The sequence below is a fragment of the Oncorhynchus mykiss genome, chromosome 20, assembly GCF_057628025.1.
Source record: "Oncorhynchus mykiss isolate SJ-2025 chromosome 20, ASM5762802v1, whole genome shotgun sequence".
In the NCBI taxonomy this organism is placed as follows: domain Eukaryota; kingdom Metazoa; phylum Chordata; class Actinopteri; order Salmoniformes; family Salmonidae; genus Oncorhynchus; species Oncorhynchus mykiss.
In genome coordinates, this window is record NC_143041.1 from 2,776,578 (window position 1) to 2,803,453 (window position 26,876).

Below are 26,876 nucleotides of genomic sequence, written 5' to 3' on the forward strand. Positions count from 1 at the left end.
TAGTTCAAATCCCACCATTGAGGTTGCCCTTGGAAAAGCTATTCTTCAATACCTAAATCTTATCAGTCGCTCTAGGATTGTGGAGGGATTCTATATTCATGTGGGGCCATGCAAGAGAGGAAATATGTTTTGTGAAGAGGTTGGTGTTTTTATCCACACATGTAGTTCATCGCCTTCACCACTAAGATACCAAGTCCTGTGCTCTCGCGGTGGCAGTAGGCCATCTTACCACTGTTTGTGAAAGTCAAAATCTTCCAATGCCATAATAAAGCACATAATTGTACTGGTTGAACGATGAGGATGGGATTCGAACCCATGCATGCAGAGCACAATGGATTTGCAGTCCATCGCCTTAAACACTCGTCCCTCTCATCCTGTAATATATACGTGGCAAATGACCTTAAAAAACTGTAGTTGCTGTATGTAAACCCTAGAATGAAATCCATGAAAGTTAGGCAGAGCAATGGCAGGGCCATATGTCGATCCCATCGAGACATTTAACAAATGTGTTGTCAGACCGAGTGGTCTCAAGTGCTTGATGAAGTGTGTTGAGGTGTTAGTTCAAATCCCACCATTGAGGTTGCCCTTGGAAAAAATATTCTTCAATACCTAAATCTTATCAGTCGCTCTAGGATTGTGGAGGGATTCTATATTCATGTGGGGCTATGCAAGAGAGGAAATATGTTTTGTGAAGAGGTTGGTGTTTTTATCCACACATTTAGTTCATTGCCTTCACCACTAAGATACCAAGTCCCGTGCTCTCGCGGTGGCAGTAGGCCATCTTACCAGTGTTTGTGAAAGTCAAAATCTTCCAATGCCATAATAAAGCACAGAATTGTACTGGTTAAACGATGAGGATGGGATTCGAACCCATGCATGCATAGCACAATGGATTAGCAGTCCATCACCTTAACCACTCGGCCACCTCATCCTGTAATATATATGTGGCAAATGACCTTAAAAAACTGTAGTTGCTGTATGTAAACCCTTGAATGAAATCCATGAAAGTTAGGCAGAGCAATGGCAGGGCCATATGTCGATCCCATCGAGACATTTAACAAATGTGTTGTCAGACCGAGTGGTCTCAAGTGCTTGATGAAGTGTGTTGAGGTGTCGGATCAAATCTTACCATTGAGGTTGCCCTTGGAAAAGCTATTCTTCAATACCTAAATCTTATCAGTCGCTCTAGGATTGTGGAGGGATTCTATATTCATGTGGGGCCATGGAGGAGAGGAAATATGTTTTGTGAAGAGGTTGGTGTTTTTATCCACACATGCAGTTCATTGCCTTCACCACTAAGATACCAAGTCCTGTGCTCTCACGTTGGCAGTAGGCCATCTTACAAGTGTTTGTGAAAGTCAAAATATTCCAATGCCATAATAAAGCACAGAATTGTACTGGTTAGACGATGGGATTCGAACCCATGCATGCATAGCACAATGGATTAGCAGTCCATCGCCTTAACCACTCGGCCACCTCATCCTGTAATATATATGTGGCAAATGAACTTAAAAAACTGTAGTTGCTGTATGTAAACCCTTGAATGAAATCCATGAAAGTAAGGCAGAGCGAAGGTAAGACCATATGTCGATCCCATCGAGACATTTAACAAATGTGTTGTCAGGCCGAGTGGTCTCAAGTGCTTGATGAAGTGTGTTGAGGTGTTGGTTCAAATCCCACCGTTGAGGTTAACCTTGGAAAAGCTATTCTTCAGTACCTACATCTTATCAGTCTCTCTAGGATTGTGGAGGGATTCTATATTCATGTGGGGCCATGCAAGAGAGGAAATATGTTTTGTGAAGAGGTTGGTGTTTTTATCCACACATGTAGTTCATTGCCTTCACCACTAAGATAGCAAGTCCTGTGCTCTCACGGTGGCAGTAGGCCATCTTACCAGTGTTTGTGAAAGTCAAAATCTTCCAATGACATAATAAAGCACAGAATTGTACTGGTTAAACGATGAGGATGGGATTCGAACCCATGCATGCATAGCACAATGGATTAGCAGTCCATCGCCTTAACCACTCGGCCACCTCATCCTATAATATACATGTGGCAAATTACCTTAAAAAACTGTAGTTGCTGTATGTAAACCCTAGAATGAAATCCATGAAAGTTAGGCAGAGCAATGGCAGGGCCATATGTCGATCCCATCGAGACATTTAACAAATGTTTTGTCAGGCCGAGTGGTCTCAAGTGCTTGATGAAGTGTGTTGAGGTGTCGGATCAAATTTTACCATTGAGGTTGCCCTTGGAAAAGCTATTCTTCAATACCTAAATCTTATCAGTCGCTCTAGGATTGTGGAGGGATTCTATATTCATGTGGGGCCATGGAGGAGAGGAAATATGTTTTGTGAAGAGGTTGGTGTTTTTATCCACACATGCAGTTCATTGCCTTCACCACTAAGATACCAAGTCCTGTGCTCTCACGTTGGCAGTAGGCCATCTTACAAGTGTTTGTGAAAGTCAAAATCTTCCAATGCCATAATAAAGCACAGAATTGTACTGGTTAAACGATGAGGATGGGATTCGAACCCATGCATGCATAGCACAATGGATTAGCAGTCCATCGCCTTAACCACTCGGCCACCTCATCCTGTAATATATATGTGGCAAATGACCTTAAAAAACTGTAGTTGCTGTATGTAAACCCTTGAATGAAATCCATGAAAGTTAGGCAGAGCAATGGCAGGGCCATATGTCGATCCCATCGAGACATTTAACAAATGTGTTGTCAGACCGAGTGGTCTCAAGTGCTTGATGAAGTGTGTTGAGGTGTCGGATCAAATCTTACCATTGAGGTTGCCCTTGGAAAAGCTATTCTTCAATACCTAAATCTTATCAGTCGCTCTAGGATTGTGGAGGGATTCTATATTCATGTGGGGCCATGGAGGAGAGGAAATATGTTTTGTGAAGAGGTTGGTGTTTTTATCCACACATGCAGTTCATTGCCTTCACCACTAAGATACCAAGTCCTGTGCTCTCACGTTGGCAGTAGGCCATCTTACCAGTTTTTGTGAAAGTCAAAATCTTCCAATGCCATAATAAAGCACAGAATTGTTCTGGTTAAACGATGAGGATGGGACTCGAACCCATGCATGCATAGCACAATGGATTAGCAGTCCATCGCCTTAACCACTCGGCCACCTCATCCTGTAATATATATGTGGCAAATGACCTTAAAAAACTGTAGTTGCTGTATGTAAACCCTTGAATGAAATCCATGAAAGTTAGGCAGAGCAATGGCAGGGCCATATGTCGATCCCATCGAGACATTTAACAAATGTGTTGTCAGACCGAGTGGTCTCAAGTGCTTGATGAAGTGTGTTGAGGTGTCGGATCAAATCTTACCATTGAGGTTGCCCTTGGAAAAGCTATTCTTCAATACCTAAATCTTATCAGTCGCTCTAGGATTGTGGAGGGATTCTATATTCATGTGGGGCCATGGAGGAGAGGAAATATGTTTTGTGAAGAGGTTGGTGTTTTTATCCACACATGCAGTTCATTGCCTTCACCACTAAGATACCAAGTCCTGTGCTCTCGCGGTGGCAGTAGGCCATCTTACCAGTTTTTGTGAAAGTCAAAATCTTCCAATGCCATAATAAAGCACAGAATTGTTCTGGTTAAACGATGAGGATGGGACTCGAACCCATGCATGCATAGCACAATGGATTAGCAGTCCATCGCCTTAACCACTCGGCCACCTCATCCTGTAATATATATGTGGCAAACGACCTTAAAAAACTGTAGTTGCTGAATGTAAACCCTTGAATTAAATCCATGAAAGTTAGGAAGAGCAATTGCAGGGCCATGTGTCGATCCCATCGAGACATTTAACAAATCTGTTGTCAGGCCGAGTGGTCTCAAGTGCTTGATGAAGTGTGTTGAGGTGTCGGATCAAATTTTACCATTGAGGTTGCCCTTGGAAAAGCTATTCTTCAATACCTAAATCTTATCAGTCGCTCTAGGATTGTGGAGGGATTCTATATTCATGTGGGGCCATGGAGGAGAGGAAATATGTTTTGTGAAGAGGTTGGTGTTTTTATCCACACATGCAGTTCATTGCCTTCACCACTAAGATACCAAGTCCTGTGCTCTCACGTTGGCAGTAGGCCATCTTACAAGTGTTTGTGAAAGTCAAAATCTTCCAATGCCATAATAAAGCACAGAATTGTACTGGTTAAACGATGAGGATGGGATTCGAACCCATGCATGCATAGCACAATGGATTAGCAGTCCATCGCCTTAACCACTCGGCCACCTCATCCTGTAATATATATGTGGCAAATTACCTTAAAAAACTGTAGTTGCTGTATGTAAACCCTAGAATGAAATCCATGAAAGTTAGGCAGAGCAATGGCAGGGCAATATGTCGATCCCATCGAGACATTTAACAAATGTTTTGTCAGGCCGAGTGGTCTCAAGTGCTTGATGAAGTGTGTTGAGGTGTCGGATCAAATTTTACCATTGAGGTTGCCCTTGGAAAAGCTATTCTTCAATACCTAAATCTTATCAGTCGCTCTAGGATTGTGGAGGGATTCTATATTCATGTGGGGCCATGGAGGAGAGGAAATATGTTTTGTGAAGAGGTTGGTGTTTTTATCCACACATGCAGTTCATTGCCTTCACCACTAAGATACCAAGTCCTGTGCTCTCACGTTGGCAGTAGGCCATCTTACAAGTGTTTGTGAAAGTCAAAATCTTCCAATGCCATAATAAAGCACAGAATTGTACTGGTTAAACAATGAGGATGGGATTCGAACCCATGCATGCATAGCACAATGGATTAGCAGTCCATCGCCTTAACCACTCGGCCACCTCATCCTGTAATATATATGTGGCAAATGACCTTAAAAAACTGTAGTTGCTGTATGTAAACCCTTGAATGAAATCCATGAAAGTTAGGCAGAGCAATGGCAGGGCCATATGTCGATCCCATCGAGACATTTAACAAATGTGTTGTCAGACCGAGTGGTCTCAAGTGCTTGATGAAGTGTGTTGAGGTGTCGGATCAAATCTTACCATTGAGGTTGCCCTTGGAAAAGCTATTCTTCAGTACCTACATCTTATCAGTCTCTCTAGGATTGTGGAGGGATTCTATATTCATGTGGGGCCATGCAAGAGAGGAAATATGTTTTGTGAAGAGGTTGGTGTTTTTATCCACACATGTAGTTCATTGCCTTCACCACTAAGATAGCAAGTCCTGTGCTCTCACGGTGGCAGTAGGCCATCTTACCAGTGTTTGTGAAAGTCAAAATCTTCCAATGCCATAATAAAGCACAGAATTGTACTGGTTAAACGATGAGGATGGGATTCGAACCCATGCATGCATAGCACAATGGATTAGCAGTCCATCGCCTTAACCACTCGGCCACCTCATCCTATAATATACATGTGGCAAATTACCTTAAAAAACTGTAGTTGCTGTATGTAAACCCTAGAATGAAATCCATGAAAGTTAGGCAGAGCAATGGCAGGGCCATATGTCGATCCCATCGAGACATTTAACAAATGTTTTGTCAGGCCGAGTGGTCTCAAGTGCTTGATGAAGTGTGTTGAGGTGTCGGATCAAATTTTACCATTGAGGTTGCCCTTGGAAAAGCTATTCTTCAATACCTAAATCTTATCAGTCGCTCTAGGATTGTGGAGGGATTCTATATTCATGTGGGGCCATGGAGGAGAGGAAATATGTTTTGTGAAGAGGTTGGTGTTTTTATCCACACATGCAGTTCATTGCCTTCACCACTAAGATACCAAGTCCTGTGCTCTCGCGGTGGCAGTAGGCCATCTTACCACTGTTTGTGAAAGTCAAAATCTTCCAATGCCATAATAAAGCACATAATTGTACTGGTTGAACGATGAGGATGGGATTCGAACCCATGCATGCAGAGCACAATGGATTTGCAGTCCATCGCCTTAAACACTCGTCCCTCTCATCCTGTAATATATACGTGGCAAATGACCTTAAAAAACTGTAGTTGCTGTATGTAAACCCTAGAATGAAATCCATGAAAGTTAGGCAGAGCAATGGCAGGGCAATATGTCGATCCCATCGAGACATTTAACAAATGTTTTGTCAGGCCGAGTGGTCTCAAGTGCTTGATGAAGTGTGTTGAGGTGTCGGATCAAATTTTACCATTGAGGTTGCCCTTGGAAAAGCTATTCTTCAATACCTAAATCTTATCAGTCGCTCTAGGATTGTGGAGGGATTCTATATTCATGTGGGGCCATGGAGGAGAGGAAATATGTTTTGTGAAGAGGTTGGTGTTTTTATCCACACATGCAGTTCATTGCCTTCACCACTAAGATACCAAGTCCTGTGCTCTCGCGGTGGCAGTAGGCCATCTTACCAGTTTTTGTGAAAGTCAAAATCTTCCAATGCCATAATAAAGCACAGAATTGTTCTGGTTAAACGATGAGGATGGGACTCGAACCCATGCATGCATAGCACAATGGATTAGCAGTCCATCGCCTTAACCACTCGGCCACCTCATCCTGTAATACATATGTGGCAAACGACCTTAAAAAACTGTAGTTGCTGAATGTAAACCCTTGAATTAAATCCATGAAAGTTAGGAAGAGCAATTGCAGGGCCATGTGTCGATCCCATCGAGACATTTAACAAATCTGTTGTCAGGCCGAGTGGTCTCAAGTGCTTGATGAAGTGTGTTGAGGTGTTAGTTCAAATCCCACCATTGAGGTTGCCCTTGGAAAAGCTATTCTTCAATACCTAAATCTTATCAGTCGCTCTAGGATTGTGGAGGGATTCTATATTCATGTGGGGCCATGCAAGAGAGGAAATATGTTTTGTGAAGAGGTTGGTGTTTTTATCCACACATGCAGTTCATTGCCTTCACCACTAAGATACCAAGTCCTGTGCTCTCACGTTGGCAGTAGGCCATCTTACAAGTGTTTGTGAAAGTCAAAATCTTCCAATGCCATAATAAAGCACAGAATTGTACTGGTTAAACGATGAGGATGGGATTCGAACCCATGCATGCATAGCACAATGGATTAGCAGTCCATCGCCTTAACCACTCGGCCACCTCATCCTGTAATATATATGTGGCAAATGACCTTAAAAAACTGTATTTGCTGTATGTAAACCCTTGAATGAAATCCATGAAAGTTAGGCAGAGCAATGGCAGGGCCATATGTCGATCCCATCGAGACATTTAACAAATGTGTTGTCAGACCGAGTGGTCTCAAGTGCTTGATGAAGTGTGTTGAGGTGTTAGTTCAAATCCCACCATTGAGGTTGCCCTTGTAAAAAATATTCTTCAATACCTAAATCTTATCAGTCGCTCTAGGATTGTGGAGGGATTCTATATTCATGTGGGGCCATGCAAGAGAGGAAATATGTTTTGTGAAGAGGTTGGTGTTTTTATCCACACATTTAGTTCATTGCCTTCACCACTAAGATACCAAATCCTGTGCTCTCGCGGTGGCAGTAGGCCATCTTACCAGTGTTTGTGAAAGTCAAAATCTTCCAATTACATAACAAAGCACAGAAATGTACTGGATAAACGATGAGATTCAAACCCATGCATGCAGAGCACAATGGATTAGCAGTCCATCGCCTTAACCACTCGGCCACCTCATCCTGTAATATACACGTGGCAAATTACCTTAAAAAACTGTAGTTGCTGTATGTAACCCCTTGAATGAAATCCATGAAAGTAAGGCAGAGCGAAGGTAAGACCATATGTCGATCCCATCGAGACATGTTACAAATGTGTTGCCAGGCCGAGTGGTCTCAAGTGCTTGATGAAGTGTGTTGAGGTGTTGGTTCAAATCCCACCATTGAGGTTGCCCTTGGAAAAGTTTTCTTCAATACCTAAATCTTATCAGTCGCTCTAGGATTGTGAAGCTATTCTATATTCATTTGGGGCCATGGAGGAGAGGAAATATGTTTTGTGAAGAGGTTGGTGTTTTTATCCACACATGCAGTTCATTGCCTTCACCACTAAGATACCAAGTCCTGTGCTCTCACGTTGGCAGTAGGCCATCTTACCAGTGTTTGTGAAAGTCAAAATCTTCCAATGCCATAATAAAGCACAGAATTGTACTGGTTAAACGATGAGGATGGAGTTCGAACCCATGCATGCATAGCACAATGGATTAGCAGTCCATCGCCTTAACCACTCGGCCACCTCATCCTGTAATATATATGTGGCAAATGACCTTAAAAAACTGTATTTGCTGTATGTAAACCCTAGAATGAAATCCGTGAAAGTTAGGCAGAGCAATGGCAGGGCCATATGTCGATCCCATCGAGACATTTAACAAATGTGTTGTCAGACCGAGTGGTCTCAAGTGCTTGATGAAGTGTGTTGAGGTGTTGGTTCAAATCCCACCGTTGAGGTTAACCTTGGAAAAGCTATTCTTCAGTACCTACATCTTATCAGTCTCTCTAGGATTGTGGAGGGATTCTATATTCATGTGGAGCCATGCAAGAGAGGAAATATGTTTTGTGAAGAGGTTGGTGTTTTTATCCACACATTTAGTTCATTGCCTTCACCACTAAGATACCAAATCCTGTGCTCTCGCGGTGGCAGTAGGCCATCTTACCAGTGTTTGTGAAAGTCAAAATCTTCCAATGACATAACAAAGCACAGAATTGTACTGGATAAACGATGAGATTCAAACCCATGCATGCAGAGCACAATGGATTAGCAGTCCATCGCCTTAACCACTCGGCCACCTCATCCTGTAATATACACGTGGCAAATTACCTTAAAAAACTGTAGTTGCTGTATGTAACCCCTTGAATGAAATCCATGAAAGTAAGGCAGAGCGAAGGTAAGACCATATGTCGATCCCATCGAGACATGTTACAAATGTGTTGCCAGGCCGAGTGGTCTCAAGTGCTTGATGAAGTGTGTTGAGGTGTTGGTTCAAATCCCACCATTGAGGTTGCCCTTGGAAAAGCTTTCTTCAATACCTAAATCTTATCAGTCGCTCTAGGATTGTGAAGCGATTCTATATTCATTTGGGGCCATGGAGGAGAGGAAATATGTTTTGTGAAGAGGTTGGTGTTTTTATCCACACATGCAGTTCATTGCCTTCACCACTAAGATACCAAGTCCTGTGCTCTCACGTTGGCAGTAGGCCATCTTACCAGTGTTTGTGAAAGTCAAAATCTTCCAATGCCATAATAAAGCACAGAATTGTACTGGTTAAACGATGAGGATGGAGTTCGAACCCATGCATGCATAGCACAATGGATTAGCAGTCCATCGCCTTAACCACTTGGCCACCTCATCCTATAATATATATGTGGCAAATGACCTTAAAAAACTGTAGTTGCTGTATGTAAACCCTAGAATGAAATCCATGAAAGTTAGGCAGAGCAATGACAGGGTCATATGTCGATCCCATCGAGACATTTAACAAATGTGTTGTCAGACCGAGTGGTCTCAAGTGCTTGATGAAGTGTGTTGAGGTGTTGGTTCAAATCCCACCATTGAGGTTGCCCTTGGAAAAGCTTTCTTCAATACCTAAATCTTATCAGTCGCTCTAGGATTGTGAAGCGATTCTATATTCATTTGGGGCCATGGAGGTGAGGAAATATGTTTTGTGAAGAGGTTGGTGTTTTTATCCACACATGCAGTTCATTGCCTTCACCACTAAGATACCAAGTCCTGTGCTCTCACGTTGGCAGTAGGCCATCTTACCAGTGTTTGTGAAAGTCAAAATCTTCCAATGCCATAATAAAGCACAGAATTGTACTGGTTAAACGATGAGGATGGAGTTCGAACCCATGCATGCATAGCACAATGGATTAGCAGTCCATCGCCTTAACCACTCGGCCACCTCATCCTATAATATATATGTGGCAAATGACCTTAAAAAACTGTAGTTGCTGTATGTAAACCCTAGAATGAAATCCATGAAAGTTAGGCAGAGCAATGACAGGGTCATATGTCGATCCCATCGAGACATTTAACAAATGTGTTGTCAGACCGAGTGGTCTCAAGTGCTTGATGAAGTGTGTTGAGGTGTTGGTTCAAATCCCACCATTGAGGTTGCCCTTGGAAAAGCTTTCTTCAATACCTAAATCTTATCAGTCGCTCTAGGATTGTGGAGGGATTCTATATTCATGTGGGGCCATGCAAGAGAGGAAATATGTTTTGTGAAGAGGTTGGTGTTTTTATCCACACATGTAGTTCATCGCCTTCACCACTAAGATACCAAGTCCTGTGCTCTCGCGGTGGCAGTAGGCCATCTTACCACTGTTTGTGAAAGTCAAAATCTTCCAATGCCATAATAAAGCACATAATTGTACTGGTTGAACGATGAGGATGGGATTCGAACCCATGCATGCAGAGCACAATGGATTTGCAGTCCATCGCCTTAAACACTCGTCCCTCTCATCCTGTAATATATACGTGGCAAATGACCTTAAAAAACTGTAGTTGCTGTATGTAAACCCTAGAATGAAATCCGTGAAAGTTAGGCAGAGCAATGGCAGGGCCATATGTCGATCCCATCGAGACATTTAACAAATGTGTTGTCAGACCGAGTGGTCTCAAGTGCTTGATGAAGTGTGTTGAGGTGTTGGTTCAAATCCCACCGTTGAGGTTAACCTTGGAAAAGCTATTCTTCAGTACCTACATCTTATCAGTCTCTCTAGGATTGTGGAGGGATTCTATATTCTTGTGGAGCCATGCAAGAGAGGAAATATGTTTTGTGAAGAGGTTGGTGTTTTTATCCACACATTTAGTTCATTGCCTTCACCACTAAGATACCAAATCCTGTGCTCTCGCGGTGGCAGTAGGCCATCTTACCAGTGTTTGTGAAAGTCAAAATCTTCCAATGACATAACAAAGCACAGAATTGTACTGGATAAACGATGAGATTCAAACCCATGCATGCAGAGCACAATGGATTAGCAGTCCATCGCCTTAACCACTCGGCCACCTCATCCTGTAATATACACGTGGCAAATTACCTTAAAAAACTGTAGTTGCTGTATGTAACCCCTTGAATGAAATCCATGAAAGTAAGGCAGAGCGAAGGTAAGACCATATGTCGATCCCATCGAGACATGTTACAAATGTGTTGCCAGGCCGAGTGGTCTCAAGTGCTTGATGAAGTGTGTTGAGGTGTTGGTTCAAATCCCACCATTGAGGTTGCCCTTGGAAAAGTTTTCTTCAATACCTAAATCTTATCAGTCGCTCTAGGATTGTGAAGCGATTCTATATTCATTTGGGGCCATGGAGGAGAGGAAATATGTTTTGTGAAGAGGTTGGTGTTTTTATCCACACATGCAGTTCATTGCCTTCACCACTAAGATACCAAGTCCTGTGCTCTCACGTTGGCAGTAGGCCATCTTACCAGTGTTTGTGAAAGTCAAAATCTTCCAATGCCATAATAAAGCACAGAATTGTACTGGTTAAACGATGAGGATGGAGTTCGAACCCATGCATGCATAGCACAATGGATTAGCAGTCCATCGCCTTAACCACTCGGCCACCTCATCCTGTAATATATATGTGGCAAATGACCTTAAAAAACTGTATTTGCTGTATGTAAACCCTTGAATGAAATCCATGAAAGTTAGGCAGAGCAATGGCAGGGCCATATGTCGATCCCATCGAGACATTTAACAAATGTGTTGTCAGACCGAGTGGTCTCAAGTGCTTGATGAAGTGTGTTGAGGTGTTAGTTCAAATCCCACTATTGAGGTTGCCCTTGGAAAAAATATTCTTCAATACCTAAATCTTATCAGTCGCTCTAGGATTGTGGAGGGATTCTATATTCATGTGGGGCCATGCAAGAGAGGAAATATGTTTTGTGAAGAGGTTGGTGTTTTTATCCACACATGTAGTTCATCGCCTTCACCACTAAGATACCAAGTCCTGTGCTCTCGCGGTGGCAGTAGGCCATCTTACCACTGTTTGTGAAAGTCAAAATCTTCCAATGCCATAATAAAGCACATAATTGTACTGGTTGAACGATGAGGATGGGATTCGAACCCATGCATGCAGAGCACAATGGATTTGCAGTCCATCGCCTTAAACACTCGTCCCTCTCATCCTGTAATATATACGTGGCAAATGACCTTAAAAAACTGTAGTTGCTGTATGTAAACCCTAGAATGAAATCCGTGAAAGTTAGGCAGAGCAATGGCAGGGCCATATGTCGATCCCATCGAGACATTTAACAAATGTGTTGTCAGACCGAGTGGTCTCAAGTGCTTGATGAAGTGTGTTGAGGTGTTGGTTCAAATCCCACCGTTGAGGTTAACCTTGGAAAAGCTATTCTTCAGTACCTACATCTTATCAGTCTCTCTAGGATTGTGGAGGGATTCTATATTCATGTGGAGCCATGCAAGAGAGGAAATATGTTTTGTGAAGAGGTTGGTGTTTTTATCCACACATTTAGTTCATTGCCTTCACCACTAAGATACCAAATCCTGTGCTCTCGCGGTGGCAGTAGGCCATCTTACCAGTGTTTGTGAAAGTCAAAATCTTCCAATGACATAACAAAGCACAGAATTGTACTGGATAAACGATGAGATTCAAACCCATGCATGCAGAGCACAATGGATTAGCAGTCCATCGCCTTAACCACTCGGCCACCTCATCCTGTAATATACACGTGGCAAATTACCTTAAAAAACTGTAGTTGCTGTATGTAACCCCTTGAATGAAATCCATGAAAGTAAGGCAGAGCGAAGGTAAGACCATATGTCGATCCCATCGAGACATGTTACAAATGTGTTGCCAGGCCGAGTGGTCTCAAGTGCTTGATGAAGTGTGTTGAGGTGTTGGTTCAAATCCCACCATTGAGGTTGCCCTTGGAAAAGCTTTCTTCAATACCTAAATCTTATCAGTCGCTCTAGGATTGTGAAGCGATTCTATATTCATTTGGGGCCATGGAGGAGAGGAAATATGTTTTGTGAAGAGGTTGGTGTTTTTATCCACACATGCAGTTCATTGCCTTCACCACTAAGATACCAAGTCCTGTGCTCTCACGTTGGCAGTAGGCCATCTTACCAGTGTTTGTGAAAGTCAAAATCTTCCAATGCCATAATAAAGCACAGAATTGTACTGGTTAAACGATGAGGATGGAGTTCGAACCCATGCATGCATAGCACAATGGATTAGCAGTCCATCGCCTTAACCACTTGGCCACCTCATCCTATAATATATATGTGGCAAATGACCTTAAAAAACTGTAGTTGCTGTATGTAAACCCTAGAATGAAATCCATGAAAGTTAGGCAGAGCAATGACAGGGTCATATGTCGATCCCATCGAGACATTTAACAAATGTGTTGTCAGACCGAGTGGTCTCAAGTGCTTGATGAAGTGTGTTGAGGTGTTGGTTCAAATCCCACCATTGAGGTTGCCCTTGGAAAAGCTTTCTTCAATACCTAAATCTTATCAGTCGCTCTAGGATTGTGAAGCGATTCTATATTCATTTGGGGCCATGGAGGTGAGGAAATATGTTTTGTGAAGAGGTTGGTGTTTTTATCCACACATGCAGTTCATTGCCTTCACCACTAAGATACCAAGTCCTGTGCTCTCACGTTGGCAGTAGGCCATCTTACCAGTGTTTGTGAAAGTCAAAATCTTCCAATGCCATAATAAAGCACAGAATTGTACTGGTTAAACGATGAGGATGGAGTTCGAACCCATGCATGCATAGCACAATGGATTAGCAGTCCATCGCCTTAACCACTCGGCCACCTCATCCTATAATATATATGTGGCAAATGACCTTAAAAAACTGTAGTTGCTGTATGTAAACCCTAGAATGAAATCCATGAAAGTTAGGCAGAGCAATGACAGGGTCATATGTCGATCCCATCGAGACATTTAACAAATGTGTTGTCAGACCGAGTGGTCTCAAGTGCTTGATGAAGTGTGTTGAGGTGTTGGTTCAAATCCCACCATTGAGGTTGCCCTTGGAAAAGCTTTCTTCAATACCTAAATCTTATCAGTCGCTCTAGGATTGTGGAGGGATTCTATATTCATGTGGGGCCATGCAAGAGAGGAAATATGTTTTGTGAAGAGGTTGGTGTTTTTATCCACACATGTAGTTCATCGCCTTCACCACTAAGATACCAAGTCCTGTGCTCTCGCGGTGGCAGTAGGCCATCTTACCACTGTTTGTGAAAGTCAAAATCTTCCAATGCCATAATAAAGTACATAATTGTACTGGTTGAACGATGAGGATGGGATTCGAACCCATGCATGCAGAGCACAATGGATTTGCAGTCCATCGCCTTAAACACTCGTCCCTCTCATCCTGTAATATATACGTGGCAAATGACCTTAAAAAACTGTAGTTGCTGTATGTAAACCCTAGAATGAAATCCGTGAAAGTTAGGCAGAGCAATGGCAGGGCCATATGTCGATCCCATCGAGACATTTAACAAATGTGTTGTCAGACCGAGTGGTCTCAAGTGCTTGATGAAGTGTGTTGAGGTGTTGGTTCCAATCCCACCGTTGAGGTTAACCTTGGAAAAGCTATTCTTCAGTACCTACATCTTATCAGTCTCTCTAGGATTGTGGAGGGATTCTATATTCATGTGGAGCCATGCAAGAGAGGAAATATGTTTTGTGAAGAGGTTGGTGTTTTTATCCACACATTTAGTTCATTGCCTTCACCACTAAGATACCAAATCCTGTGCTCTCGCGGTGGCAGTAGGCCATCTTACCAGTGTTTGTGAAAGTCAAAATCTTCCAATGACATAACAAAGCACAGAATCGTACTGGATAAACGATGAGATTCAAACCCATGCATGCAGAGCACAATGGATTAGCAGTCCATCGCCTTAACCACTCGGCCACCTCATCCTGTAATATACACGTGGCAAATTACCTTAAAAAACTGTAGTTGCTGTATGTAACCCCTTGAATGAAATCCATGAAAGTAAGGCAGAGCGAAGGTAAGACCATATGTCGATCCCATCGAGACATGTTACAAATGTGTTGCCAGGCCGAGTGGTCTCAAGTGCTTGATGAAGTGTGTTGAGGTGTTGGTTCAAATCCCACCATTGAGGTTGCCCTTGGAAAAGCTTTCTTCAATACCTAAATCTTATCAGTCGCTCTAGGATTGTGAAGCGATTCTATATTCATTTGGGGCCATGGAGGTGAGGAAATATGTTTTGTGAAGAGGTTGGTGTTTTTATCCACACATGCAGTTCATTGCCTTCACCACTAAGATACCAAGTCCTGTGCTCTCACGTTGGCAGTAGGCCATCTTACCAGTGTTTGTGAAAGTCAAAATCTTCCAATGCCATAATAAAGCACAGAATTGTACTGGTTAAACGATGAGGATGGAGTTCGAACCCATGCATGCATAGCACAATGGATTAGCAGTCCATCGCCTTAACCACTTGGCCACCTCATCCTATAATATATATGTGGCAAATGACCTTAAAAAACTGTAGTTGCTGTATGTAAACCCTAGAATGAAATCCATGAAAGTTAGGCAGAGCAATGACAGGGTCATATGTCGATCCCATCGAGACATTTAACAAATGTGTTGTCAGACCGAGTGGTCTCAAGTGCTTGATGAAGTGTGTTGAGGTGTTGGTTCAAATCCCACCATTGAGGTTGCCCTTGGAAAAGCTTTCTTCAATACCTAAATCTTATCAGTCGCTCTAGGATTGTGAAGCGATTCTATATTCATTTGGGGCCATGGAGGTGAGGAAATATGTTTTGTGAAGAGGTTGGTGTTTTTATCCACACATGTAGTTCATTGCCTTCACCACTAAGATAGTAAATCCTGTGCTCTAGCGTTGGCAGTAGGCCATTTTACCGGTGTTTGTGAAAGTCAAAATCTTCCAATGCCATAATAAAGCACAGAATTGTACTGGTTAAACGATGAGGATGGGATTCGAACCCATGCATGCATAGCACAATGGATTAGCAGTCCATCGCCTTAACCACTCGGCCACCTCATCCTGTAATATATATGTGGCAAACGACCTTAAAAAACTGTAGTTCCTGAATGTAAAACCTTGAATTAAATCCATGAAAGTTAGGAAGAGCAATGGCAGGGCCATGTGTCGATCCCATCGAGACATTTAACAAATCTGTTGTCAGGCCGAGTGGTCTCAAGTGCTTGATGAAGTGTGTTGAGGTGTCGGATCAAATCTTACCATTGAGGTTGCCCTTGGAAAAGCTATTCTTCAATACCTAAATCTTATCAGTCGCTCTAGGATTGTGGAGGGATTCTATATTCATGTGGGGCTATGCAAGAGAGGAAATATGTTTTGTGAAGAGGTTGGTGTTTTTATCCACACATTTAGTTCATTGCCTTCACCACTAAGATACCAAGTCCTGTGCTCTCGCGGTGGCAGTAGGCCATCTTACCAGTGTTTGTGAAAGTCAAAATCTTCCAATGCCATAATAAAACACGGAATTGTACTGGTTAAATGATGAGGATGGGATTCAAAACCATGTATGCAGAGCACAATTGATTAGCAGTCCTTCGCCTTAACCACTCGGCCACCTCATCCTGTAATATATATGTGGCAAATGACCTTAAAAAACTGTAGTTGCTGAATGTAAACCCTTTAATTAAATCCATGAAAGTTAGGAAGAGCAATGGCAGGGCCATATGTTGATCCCATCGAGACATTTAACAAATCTGTTGTCAGGCCGAGTGGTCTCAAGTGCTTGATGAAGTGTGTTGAGGTGTCGGATCAAATCTTACCATTGAGGTTGCCCTTGGAAAATCTATTCTTCAATACCTAAATCTTATCAGTCGCTCTAGGATTGTGGAGGGATTCTATATTCATGTGGGGCCATGGAGGAGAGGAAATATGTTTTGTGAAGAGGTTGGTGTTTTTATCCACACATTTAGTTCATTGCCTTCACCACTAAGATACCAAATCCTGTGCTCTCGCGGTGGCAGTAGGCCATCTTACCAGTGTTTGTGAAAGTCAAAATCTTCCAATGACATAACAAAGCACAGAATTGTACTGGATAAACGATGAGATTCAAACCCATGCATACAGAGCACAATGGATTAGCAGTCCATCGCCTTAACCACTCGGCCACCTCATCCTGTAATATACACGTGGCAAATTACCTTAAAAAACTGTAGTTGCTGTATGTAACCCCTTGAATGAAATCCATGAAAGTAAGGCAGAGCGAAGGTAAGACCATATGTCGATCTCATCGAGACATGTTACAAATGTGTTGCCAGGCCGAGTGGTCTCAAGTGCTTGATGAAGTGTGTTGAGGTGTTGGTTCAAATCCCACCATTGAGGTTGCCCTTGGAAAAGCTTTCTTCAATACCTAAATCTTATCAGTCGCTCTAGGATTGTGAAGCGATTCTATATTCATTTGGGGCCATGGAGGTGAGGAAATATGTTTTGTGAAGAGGTTGGTGTTTTTATCCACACATGCAGTTCATTGCCTTCACCACTAAGATACCAAGTCCTGTGCTCTCACGTTGGCAGTAGGCCATCTTACCAGTGTTTGTGAAAGTCAAAATCTTCCAATGCCATAATAAAGCACAGAATTGTACTGGTTAAACGATGAGGATGGAGTTCGAACCCATGCATGCATAGCACAATGGATTAGCAGTCCATCGCCTTAACCACTTGGCCACCTCATCCTATAATATATATGTGGCAAATGACCTTAAAAAACTGTAGTTGCTGTATGTAAACCCTAGAATGAAATCCATGAAAGTTAGGCAGAGCAATGACAGGGTCATATGTCGATCCCATCGAGACATTTAACAAATGTGTTGTCAGACCGAGTGGTCTCAAGTGCTTGATGAAGTGTGTTGAGGTGTTGGTTCAAATCCCACCATTGAGGTTGCCCTTGGAAAAGCTTTCTTCAATACCTAAATCTTATCAGTCGCTCTAGGATTGTGAAGCGATTCTATATTCATTTGGGGCCATGGAGGTGAGGAAATATGTTTTGTGAAGAGGTTGGTGTTTTTATCCACACATGTAGTTCATTGCCTTCACCACTAAGATAGTAAATCCTGTGCTCTAGCGTTGGCAGTAGGCCATTTTACCGGTGTTTGTGAAAGTCAAAATCTTCCAATGCCATAATAAAGCACAGAATTGTACTGGTTAAACAATGAGGATGGGATTCGAACCCATGCATGCATAGCACAATGGATTAGCAGTCCATCGCCTTAACCACTCGGCCACCTCATCCTGTAATATATATGTGGCAAATGACCTTAAAAAACTGTAGTTGCTGTATGTAAACCCTTGAATGAAATCCATGAAAGTTAGGCAGAGCAATGGCAGGGCCATATGTCGATCCCATCGAGACATTTAACAAATGTGTTGTCAGGCCGAGTGTTCTCAAGTGCTTGATGAAGTGTGTTGAGATGTTGGTTCAAATCCCACCATTGAGGTTGCCCATGGAAAAGCTATTCTTCAATAACTAAATCTTATCAGTCGCTCTAGGACTGTGGAGGGATTCTATATTCATGTGGGGCCATGCAAGAGATGAATTATGTTTTGTGAAGAGGTTGGTGTTTTTATCCACACATGTAGTTCATCGCCTTCACCACTAAGATACCAAGTCCTGTGCTCTCGCGGTGGCAGTAGGCCATCTTACCAGGGTTTGTGAAAGTCAAAATCTTCCAATGGGATTCGAACCCATGCATGCAGAGCACAATGGATTAGCAGTCCATCGCCTTAACCACTCGCCACCTCATCCTGTAATATACACGTGGCAAATTACCTTAAAAAACTGTAGTTGCTGTATGTAAACCCTTGAATTAAATCCATGAAAGTTAGGCAGAGCAATGGCAGGGCTATATGTTGATCCCATCGAGACATTTAACAAATGTGTTGTCAGGCCGAGTGGTCTCAAGTGCTTGATGAAGTGTGTTGAGGTGTTGGTTCAAATCCCACCATTGAGGTTGCCCTTGGAAAAGCTATTCTTCAAAAACTAAATCTTATCAGTCGGTATAGGATTGTGGAGGGATTCTATATTCATGTGGGGCCATGCAAGAGAAGAATTATGTTTTGTGAAGAGGTTGGTGTTTTTATCCACACATGTAGTTCATCGCCTTCACCACTAAGATACCAAGTCCTGTGGTCTCGCGTTGGCAGTAGGCCATCTTACCAGTGTTTGTGAAAGTCAAAATCTTCCAATGCCATAATAAAGCACAGAATTGTACTGGTTAAACGATGAGGATGGGATTCGAACCCATGCATGCATAGCACAATGGATTAGCAGTCCATCGCCTTAACCACTCGGCCACCTCATCCTGTAATATATATGTGGCAAATGACCTTAAAAAACTGTAGTTGCTGTATGTAAACCCTAGAATGAAATCCATGAAAGTTAGGCAGAGCAATGACAGGGTCATATGTCGATCCCATCGAGACATTTAACAAATGTGTTGTCAGACCGAGTGGTCTCAAGTGCTTGATGAAGTGTGTTGAGGTGTTGGTTCAAATCCCACCATTGAGGTTGCCCTTGGAAAAGCTTTCTTCAATACCTAAATCTTATCAGTCGCTCTAGGATTGTGAAGGGATTCTATATTCATTGCAGTTCATTGCCTTCACCACTAAGATACCAAGTCCTGTGCTCTCACGTTGGCAGTAGGCCATCTTACAAGTGTTTGTGAAAGTCAAAATCTTCCAATGCCATAATAAAGCACAGAATTGTACTGGTTAAACGATGAGAATGAGATTCGGACCCATGCATGCATAGCACAATGGATTAGCAGTCCATCGCCTTAACCACTCGGCCACCTCATCCTGTAATATATATGTGGCAAATGACCTTAAAAAACTGTATTTGCTGTATGTAAACCCTTGAATGAAATCCATGAAAGTTAGGCAGAGCAATGGCAGGGCCATATGTCGATCCCATCGAGACATTTAACAAATGTGTTGTCAGACCGAGTGGTCTCAAGTGCTTGATGAAGTGTGTTGAGGTGTTAGTTCAAATCCCACCATTGAGGTTGCCCTTGGAAAAGCTATTCTTCAATACCTAAATCTTATCAGTCGCTCTAGGATTGTGGAGGGATTCTATATTCATGTGGGGCTATGCAAGAGAGGAAATATGTTTTGTGAAGAGGTTGGTGTTTTTATCCACACATGCAGTTCATTGCCTTCACCACTAAGATACCAAGTCCTGTGCTCTCACGTTGGCAGTAGGCCATCTTACAAGTGTTTGTGAAAGTCAAAATCTTCCAATGCCATAATAAAGCACAGAATTGTACTGGTTAAACGATGAGGATGGAGTTCGAACCCATGCATGCATAGCACAATGGATTAGCAGTCCATCGCCTTAACCACTTGGCCACCTCATCCTATAATATATATGTGGCAAATGACCTTAAAAAACTGTAGTTGCTGTATGTAAACCCTAGAATGAAATCCATGAAAGTTAGGCAGAGCAATGACAGGGTCATATGTCGATCCCATCGAGACATTTAACAAATGTGTTGTCAGACCGAGTGGTCTCAAGTGCTTGATGAAGTGTGTTGAGGTGTTGGTTCAAATCCCACCATTGAGGTTGCCCTTGGAAAAGCTTTCTTCAATACCTAAATCTTATCAGTCGCTCTAGGATTGTGAAGCGATTCTATATTCATTTGGGGCCATGGAGGTGAGGAAATATGTTTTGTGAAGAGGTTGGTGTTTTTATCCACACATGTAGTTCATTGCCTTCACCACTAAGATAGTAAATCCTGTGCTCTAGCGTTGGCAGTAGGCCATTTTACCGGTGTTTGTGAAAGTCAAAATCTTCCAATGCCATAATAAAGCACAGACTTGTACTGGTTAAACGATGAGGATGGGATTCGAACCCATGCATGCATAGCACAATGGATTAGCAGTCCATCGCCTTAACCACTCGGCCACCTCATCCTGTAATATATATGTGGCAAATGACCTTAAAAAACTGTAGTTGCTGTATGTAAACCCTTGAATGAAATCCATGAAAGTTAGGCAGAGCAATGGCAGGGCCATATGTCGATCCCATCGAGACATTTAACAAATGTGTTGTCAGGCCGAGTGTTCTCAAGTGCTTGATGAAGTGTGTTGAGATGTTGGTTCAAATCCCACCATTGAGGTTGCCCATGGAAAAGCTATTCTTCAATAACTAAATCTTATCAGTTGCTCTAGGACTGTGGAGGGATTCTATATTCATGTGGGGCCATGCAAGAGATGAATTATGTTTTGTGAAGAGGTTGGTGTTTTTATCCACACATGTAGTTCATCGCCTTCACCACTAAGATACCAAGTCCTGTGCTCTCGCGGTGGCAGTAGGCCATCTTACCAGGGTTTGTGAAAGTCAAAATCTTCCAATGGGATTCGAACCCATGCATGCAGAGCACAATGGATTAGCAGTCCATCGCCTTAACCACTCGCCACCTCATCCTGTAATATACACGTGGCAAATTACCTTAAAAAACTGTAGTTGCTGTATGTAAACCCTTGAATTAAATCCATGAAAGTTAGGCAGAGCAATGGCAGGGCTATATGTTGATCCCATCGAGACATTTAACAAATGTGTTGTCAGGCCGAGTGGTCTCAAGTGCTTGATGAAGTGTGTTGAGGTGTTGGTTCAAATCCCACCATTGAGGTTGCCCTTGGAAAAGCTATTCTTCAAAAACTAAATCTTATCAGTCGGTATAGGATTGTGGAGGGATTCTATATTCATGTGGGGACATGCAAGAGAAGAATTATGTTTTGTGAAGAGGTTGGTGTTTTTATCCACACATGTAGTTCATCGCCTTCACCACTAAGATACCAAGTCCTGTGGTCTCGCGTTGGCAGTAGGCCATCTTACCAGTGTTTGTGAAAGTCAAAATCTTCCAATGCCATAATAAAGCACAGAATTGTACTGGTTAAACGATGAGGATGGGATTCGAACCCATGCATGCATAGCACAATGGATTAGCAGTCCATCGCCTTAACCACTCGGCCACCTCATCCTGTAATATATATGTGGCAAATGACCTTAAAAAACTGTAGTTGCTGTATGTAAACCCTAGAATGAAATCCATGAAAGTTAGGCAGAGCAATGACAGGGTCATATGTCGATCCCATCGAGACATTTAACAAATGTGTTGTCAGACCGAGTGGTCTCAAGTGCTTGATGAAGTGTGTTGAGGTGTTGGTTCAAATCCCACCATTGAGGTTGCCCTTGGAAAAGCTTTCTTCAATACCTAAATCTTATCAGTCGCTCTAGGATTGTGAAGCGATTCTATATTCATTTGGGGCCATGGAGGTGAGGAAATATGTTTTGTGAAGAGGTTGGTGTTTTTATCCACACATGTAGTTCATTGCCTTCACCACTAAGATAGTAAATCCTGTGCTCTAGCGTTGGCAGTAGGCCATTTTACCGGTGTTTGTGAAAGTCAAAATCTTCCAATGCCATAATAAAGCACAGACTTGTACTGGTTAAACGATGAGGATGGGATTCGAACCCATGCATGCATAGCACAATGGATTAGCAGTCCATCGCCTTAACCACTCGGCCACCTCATCCTGTAATATATATGTGGCAAATGACCTTAAAAAACTGTAGTTGCTGTATGTAAACCCTTGAATGAAATCCATGAAAGTTAGGCAGAGCAATGGCAGGGCCATATGTCGATCCCATCGAGACATTTAACAAATGTGTTGTCAGGCCGAGTGTTCTCAAGTGCTTGATGAAGTGTGTTGAGATGTTGGTTCAAATCCCACCATTGAGGTTGCCCATGGAAAAGCTATTCTTCAATAACTAAATCTTATCAGTTGCTCTAGGACTGTGGAGGGATTCTATATTCATGTGGGGCCATGCAAGAGATGAATTATGTTTTGTGAAGAGGTTGGTGTTTTTATCCACACATGTAGTTCATCGCCTTCACCACTAAGATACCAAGTCCTGTGCTCTCGCGGTGGCAGTAGGCCATCTTACCAGGGTTTGTGAAAGTCAAAATCTTCCAATGGGATTCGAACCCATGCATGCAGAGCACAATGGATTAGCAGTCCATCGCCTTAACCACTCGCCACCTCATCCTGTAATATACACGTGGCAAATTACCTTAAAAAACTGTAGTTGCTGTATGTAAACCCTTGAATTAAATCCATGAAAGTTAGGCAGAGCAATGGCAGGGCTATATGTTGATCCCATCGAGACATTTAACAAATGTGTTGTCAGGCCGAGTGGTCTCAAGTGCTTGATGAAGTGTGTTGAGGTGTTGGTTCAAATCCCACCATTGAGGTTGCCCTTGGAAAAGCTATTCTTCAAAAACTAAATCTTATCAGTCGGTATAGGATTGTGGAGGGATTCTATATTCATGTGGGGACATGCAAGAGAAGAATTATGTTTTGTGAAGAGGTTGGTGTTTTTATCCACACATGTAGTTCATCGCCTTCACCACTAAGATACCAAGTCCTGTGGTCTCGCGTTGGCAGTAGGCCATCTTACCAGTGTTTGTGAAAGTCAAAATCTTCCAATGCCATAATAAAGCACAGAATTGTACTGGTTAAACGATGAGGATGGGATTCGAACCCATGCATGCATAGCACAATGGATTAGCAGTCCATCGCCTTAACCACTCGGCCACCTCATCCTGTAATATATATGTGGCAAATGACCTTAAAAAACTGTAGTTGCTGTATGTAAACCCTAGAATGAAATCCATGAAAGTTAGGCAGAGCAATGACAGGGTCATATGTCGATCCCATCGAGACATTTAACAAATGTGTTGTCAGACCGAGTGGTCTCAAGTGCTTGATGAAGTGTGTTGAGGTGTTGGTTCAAATCCCACCATTGAGGTTGCCCTTGGAAAAGCTTTCTTCAATACCTAAATCTTATCAGTCGCTCTAGGATTGTGAAGGGATTCTATATTCATTGCAGTTCATTGCCTTCACCACTAAGATACCAAGTCCTGTGCTCTCACGTTGGCAGTAGGCCATCTTACAAGTGTTTGTGAAAGTCAAAATCTTCCAATGCCATAATAAAGCACAGAATTGTACTGGTTAAACGATGAGAATGGGATTCGAACCCATGCATGCATAGCACAATGGATTAGCAGTCCATCGCCTTAACCACTCGGCCACCTCATCCTGTAATATATATGTGGCAAATGACCTTAAAAAACTGTATTTGCTGTATGTAAACCCTTGAATGAAATCCATGAAAGTTAGGCAGAGCAATGGCAGGGCCATATGTCGATCCCATCGAGACATTTAACAAATGTGTTGTCAGACCGAGTGGTCTCAAGTGCTTGATGAAGTGTGTTGAGGTGTTAGTTCAAATCCCACCATTGAGGTTGCCCTTGGAAAAGCTATTCTTCAATACCTAAATCTTATCAGTCGCTCTAGGATTGTGGAGGGATTCTATATTCATGTGGGGCTATGCAAGAGAGGAAATATGTTTTGTGAAGAGGTTGGTGTTTTTATCCACACATGCAGTTCATTGCCTTCACCACTAAGATACCAAGTCCTGTGCTCTCACGTTGGCAGTAGGCCATCTTACAAGTGTTTGTGAAAGTCAAAATCTTCCAATGCCATAATAAAGCACAGAATTGTACTGGTTAAACGATGAGGATGGGATTCGAACCCATGCATGCATAGCACAATGGATTAGCAGTCCATCGCCTTAACCACTCGGCCACCTCATCCTGTAATATATATGTGGCAAATGACCTTAAAAAACTGTAGTTGCTGTATGTAAACCCTAGAATGAAATCCATGAAAGTTAGGCAGAGCAATGGCAGGGCCATATGTCGATCCCATCGAGACATTTAACAAATGTGTTGTCAGACCGAGTGGTCTCAAGTGCTTGATGAATTGTGTTGAGGTGTTGGTTCAAATCCCACCGTTGAGGTTAACCTTGGAAAAGCTATTCTTCAGTACCTACATCTTATCAGTCTCTCTAGGATTGTGGAGGGATTCTATATTCATGTGGGGCCATGCAAGAGAGGAAATATGTTTTGTGAAGAGGTTGGTGTTTTTATCCACACATGTAGTTCATTGCCTTCACCACTAAGATAGCAAATCCTGTGCTCTCGCGTTGGCAGTAGGCCATTTTACCAGTGTTTGTGAAAGTCAAAATCTTCCAATGCCATAATTGTTCTGGTTAATCGACAAGGATGGGATTCAAACCCATGCGTGCAGAGCACAATGGATTAGCAGTCCATCGCCTTAACCACTCGGCCACCTCATCCTGTAATATATATGTGGCAAATGACCTTAAAAAACTGTAGTTGCTGTATGTAAACCCTAGAATGAAATCCATGAAAGTTAGGCAGAGCAATGGCAGGGCCATATGTCGATCCCATCGAGACATTTAACAAATGTGTTGTCAGACCGAGTGGTCTCAAGTGCTTGATGAAGTGTGTTGAGGTGTTAGTTCAAATCCCACCATTGAGGTTGCCCTTGGAAAAGCTATTCTTCAATACCTAAATCTTATCAGTCGCTCTAGGATTGTGGAGGGATTCTATATTCATGTGGGGCTATGCAAGAGAGGAAATATGTTTTGTGAAGAGGTTGGTGTTTTTATCCACACATGCAGTTCATTGCCTTCACCACTAAGATACCAAGTCCTGTGCTCTCACGTTGGCAGTAGGCCATCTTAAAAGTGTTTGTGAAAGTCAAAATCTTCCAATGCCATAATAAAGCACAGAATTGTACTGGTTAAACGATGAGGATGGGATTCGAACCCATGCATGCATAGCACAATGGATTAGCAGTCCATCGCCTTAACCACTCGGCCACCTCATCCTGTAATATATATGTGGCAAATGACCTTAAAAAACTGTAGTTGCTGTATGTAAACCCTAGAATGAAATCCATGAAAGTTAGGCAGAGCAATGGCAGGGCCATATGTCGATCCCATCGAGACATTTAACAAATGTGTTGTCAGACCGAGTGGTCTCAAGTGCTTGATGAAGTGTGTTGAGGTGTTGGTTCAAATCCCACCGTTGAGGTTAACCTTGGAAAAGCTATTCTTCAGTACCTACATCTTATCAGTCTCTCTAGGATTGTGGAGGGATTCTATATTCATGTGGGGCCATGCAAGAGAGGAAATATGTTTTGTGAAGAGGTTGGTGTTTTTATCCACACATGTAGTTCATTGCCTTCACCACTAAGATAGCAAATCCTGTGCTCTCGCGTTGGCAGTAGGCCATTTTACCAGTGTTTGTGAAAGTCAAAATCTTCCAATGCCATAATTGTTCTGGTTAATCGACAAGGATGGGATTCAAACCCATGCGTGCAGAGCACAATGGATTAGCAGTCCATCGCCTTAACCACTCGGCCACCTCATCCTGTAATATATATGTGGCAAATGACCTTAAAAAACTGTAGTTGCTGTATGTAAACCCTAGAATGAAATCCATGAAAGTTAGGCAGAGCAATGGCAGGGCCATATGTCGATCCCATCGAGACATTTAACAAATGTGTTGTCAGACCGAGTGGTCTCAAGTGCTTGATGAATTGTGTTGAGGTGTTGGTTCAAATCCCACCGTTGAGGTTAACCTTGGAAAAGCTATTCTTCAGTACCTACATCTTATCAGTCTCTCTAGGATTGTGGAGGGATTCTATATTCATGTGGGGCCATGCAAGAGAGGAAATATGTTTTGTGAAGAGGTTGGTGTTTTTATCCACACATGTAGTTCATTGCCTTCACCACTAAGATAGCAAATCCTGTGCTCTCGCGTTGGCAGTAGGCCATTTTACCAGTGTTTGTGAAAGTCAAAATCTTCCAATGCCATAATTGTTCTGGTTAATCGACAAGGATGGGATTCAAACCCATGCGTGCAGAGCACAATGGATTAGCAGTCCATCGCCTTAACCACTCGGCCACCTCATCCTGTAATATATATGTGGCAAATGACCTTAAAAAACTGTAGTTGCTGTATGTAAACCCTAGAATGAAATCCATGAAAGTTAGGCAGAGCAATGGCAGGGCCATATGTCGATCC

General features: G+C 42.5%; 1 long non-coding RNA gene and 16 other non-coding genes across 17 annotated transcripts in view; 1 reads left to right on the forward strand and 16 right to left on the reverse strand.

Annotated features, from left to right (window-relative positions):
• The window catches only part of LOC149973606 (uncharacterized), a 299,180-nt gene that overhangs the window by 243,263 nt on the left and 29,041 nt on the right, over positions 1–26,876 (forward strand). The window lies entirely within an intron of this gene.
• Positions 1,958–2,039, reverse strand: trnas-gcu (transfer RNA serine (anticodon GCU)). The gene has a single exon. It is a non-coding gene; the product is annotated as a tRNA-Ser (tRNA).
• On the reverse strand, positions 2,515–2,596 carry trnas-gcu (transfer RNA serine (anticodon GCU)). The gene has a single exon. It is a non-coding gene; the product is annotated as a tRNA-Ser (tRNA).
• On the reverse strand, positions 3,072–3,153 carry trnas-gcu (transfer RNA serine (anticodon GCU)). The gene has a single exon. It is a non-coding gene; the product is annotated as a tRNA-Ser (tRNA).
• Positions 3,629–3,710, reverse strand: trnas-gcu (transfer RNA serine (anticodon GCU)). The gene has a single exon. It is a non-coding gene; the product is annotated as a tRNA-Ser (tRNA).
• Positions 4,186–4,267, reverse strand: trnas-gcu (transfer RNA serine (anticodon GCU)). The gene has a single exon. It is a non-coding gene; the product is annotated as a tRNA-Ser (tRNA).
• trnas-gcu (transfer RNA serine (anticodon GCU)) lies at positions 5,300–5,381 on the reverse strand. Its single transcript has one exon. It is a non-coding gene; the product is annotated as a tRNA-Ser (tRNA).
• On the reverse strand, positions 6,414–6,495 carry trnas-gcu (transfer RNA serine (anticodon GCU)). The gene has a single exon. It is a non-coding gene; the product is annotated as a tRNA-Ser (tRNA).
• trnas-gcu (transfer RNA serine (anticodon GCU)) lies at positions 6,971–7,052 on the reverse strand. The gene has a single exon. It is a non-coding gene; the product is annotated as a tRNA-Ser (tRNA).
• Positions 15,843–15,924, reverse strand: trnas-gcu (transfer RNA serine (anticodon GCU)). The gene has a single exon. It is a non-coding gene; the product is annotated as a tRNA-Ser (tRNA).
• trnas-gcu (transfer RNA serine (anticodon GCU)) lies at positions 19,133–19,214 on the reverse strand. The gene has a single exon. It is a non-coding gene; the product is annotated as a tRNA-Ser (tRNA).
• trnas-gcu (transfer RNA serine (anticodon GCU)) lies at positions 20,742–20,823 on the reverse strand. The gene has a single exon. It is a non-coding gene; the product is annotated as a tRNA-Ser (tRNA).
• trnas-gcu (transfer RNA serine (anticodon GCU)) lies at positions 21,812–21,893 on the reverse strand. Its single transcript has one exon. It is a non-coding gene; the product is annotated as a tRNA-Ser (tRNA).
• On the reverse strand, positions 22,368–22,449 carry trnas-gcu (transfer RNA serine (anticodon GCU)). Its single transcript has one exon. It is a non-coding gene; the product is annotated as a tRNA-Ser (tRNA).
• On the reverse strand, positions 23,438–23,519 carry trnas-gcu (transfer RNA serine (anticodon GCU)). The gene has a single exon. It is a non-coding gene; the product is annotated as a tRNA-Ser (tRNA).
• trnas-gcu (transfer RNA serine (anticodon GCU)) lies at positions 24,491–24,572 on the reverse strand. Its single transcript has one exon. It is a non-coding gene; the product is annotated as a tRNA-Ser (tRNA).
• On the reverse strand, positions 25,593–25,674 carry trnas-gcu (transfer RNA serine (anticodon GCU)). The gene has a single exon. It is a non-coding gene; the product is annotated as a tRNA-Ser (tRNA).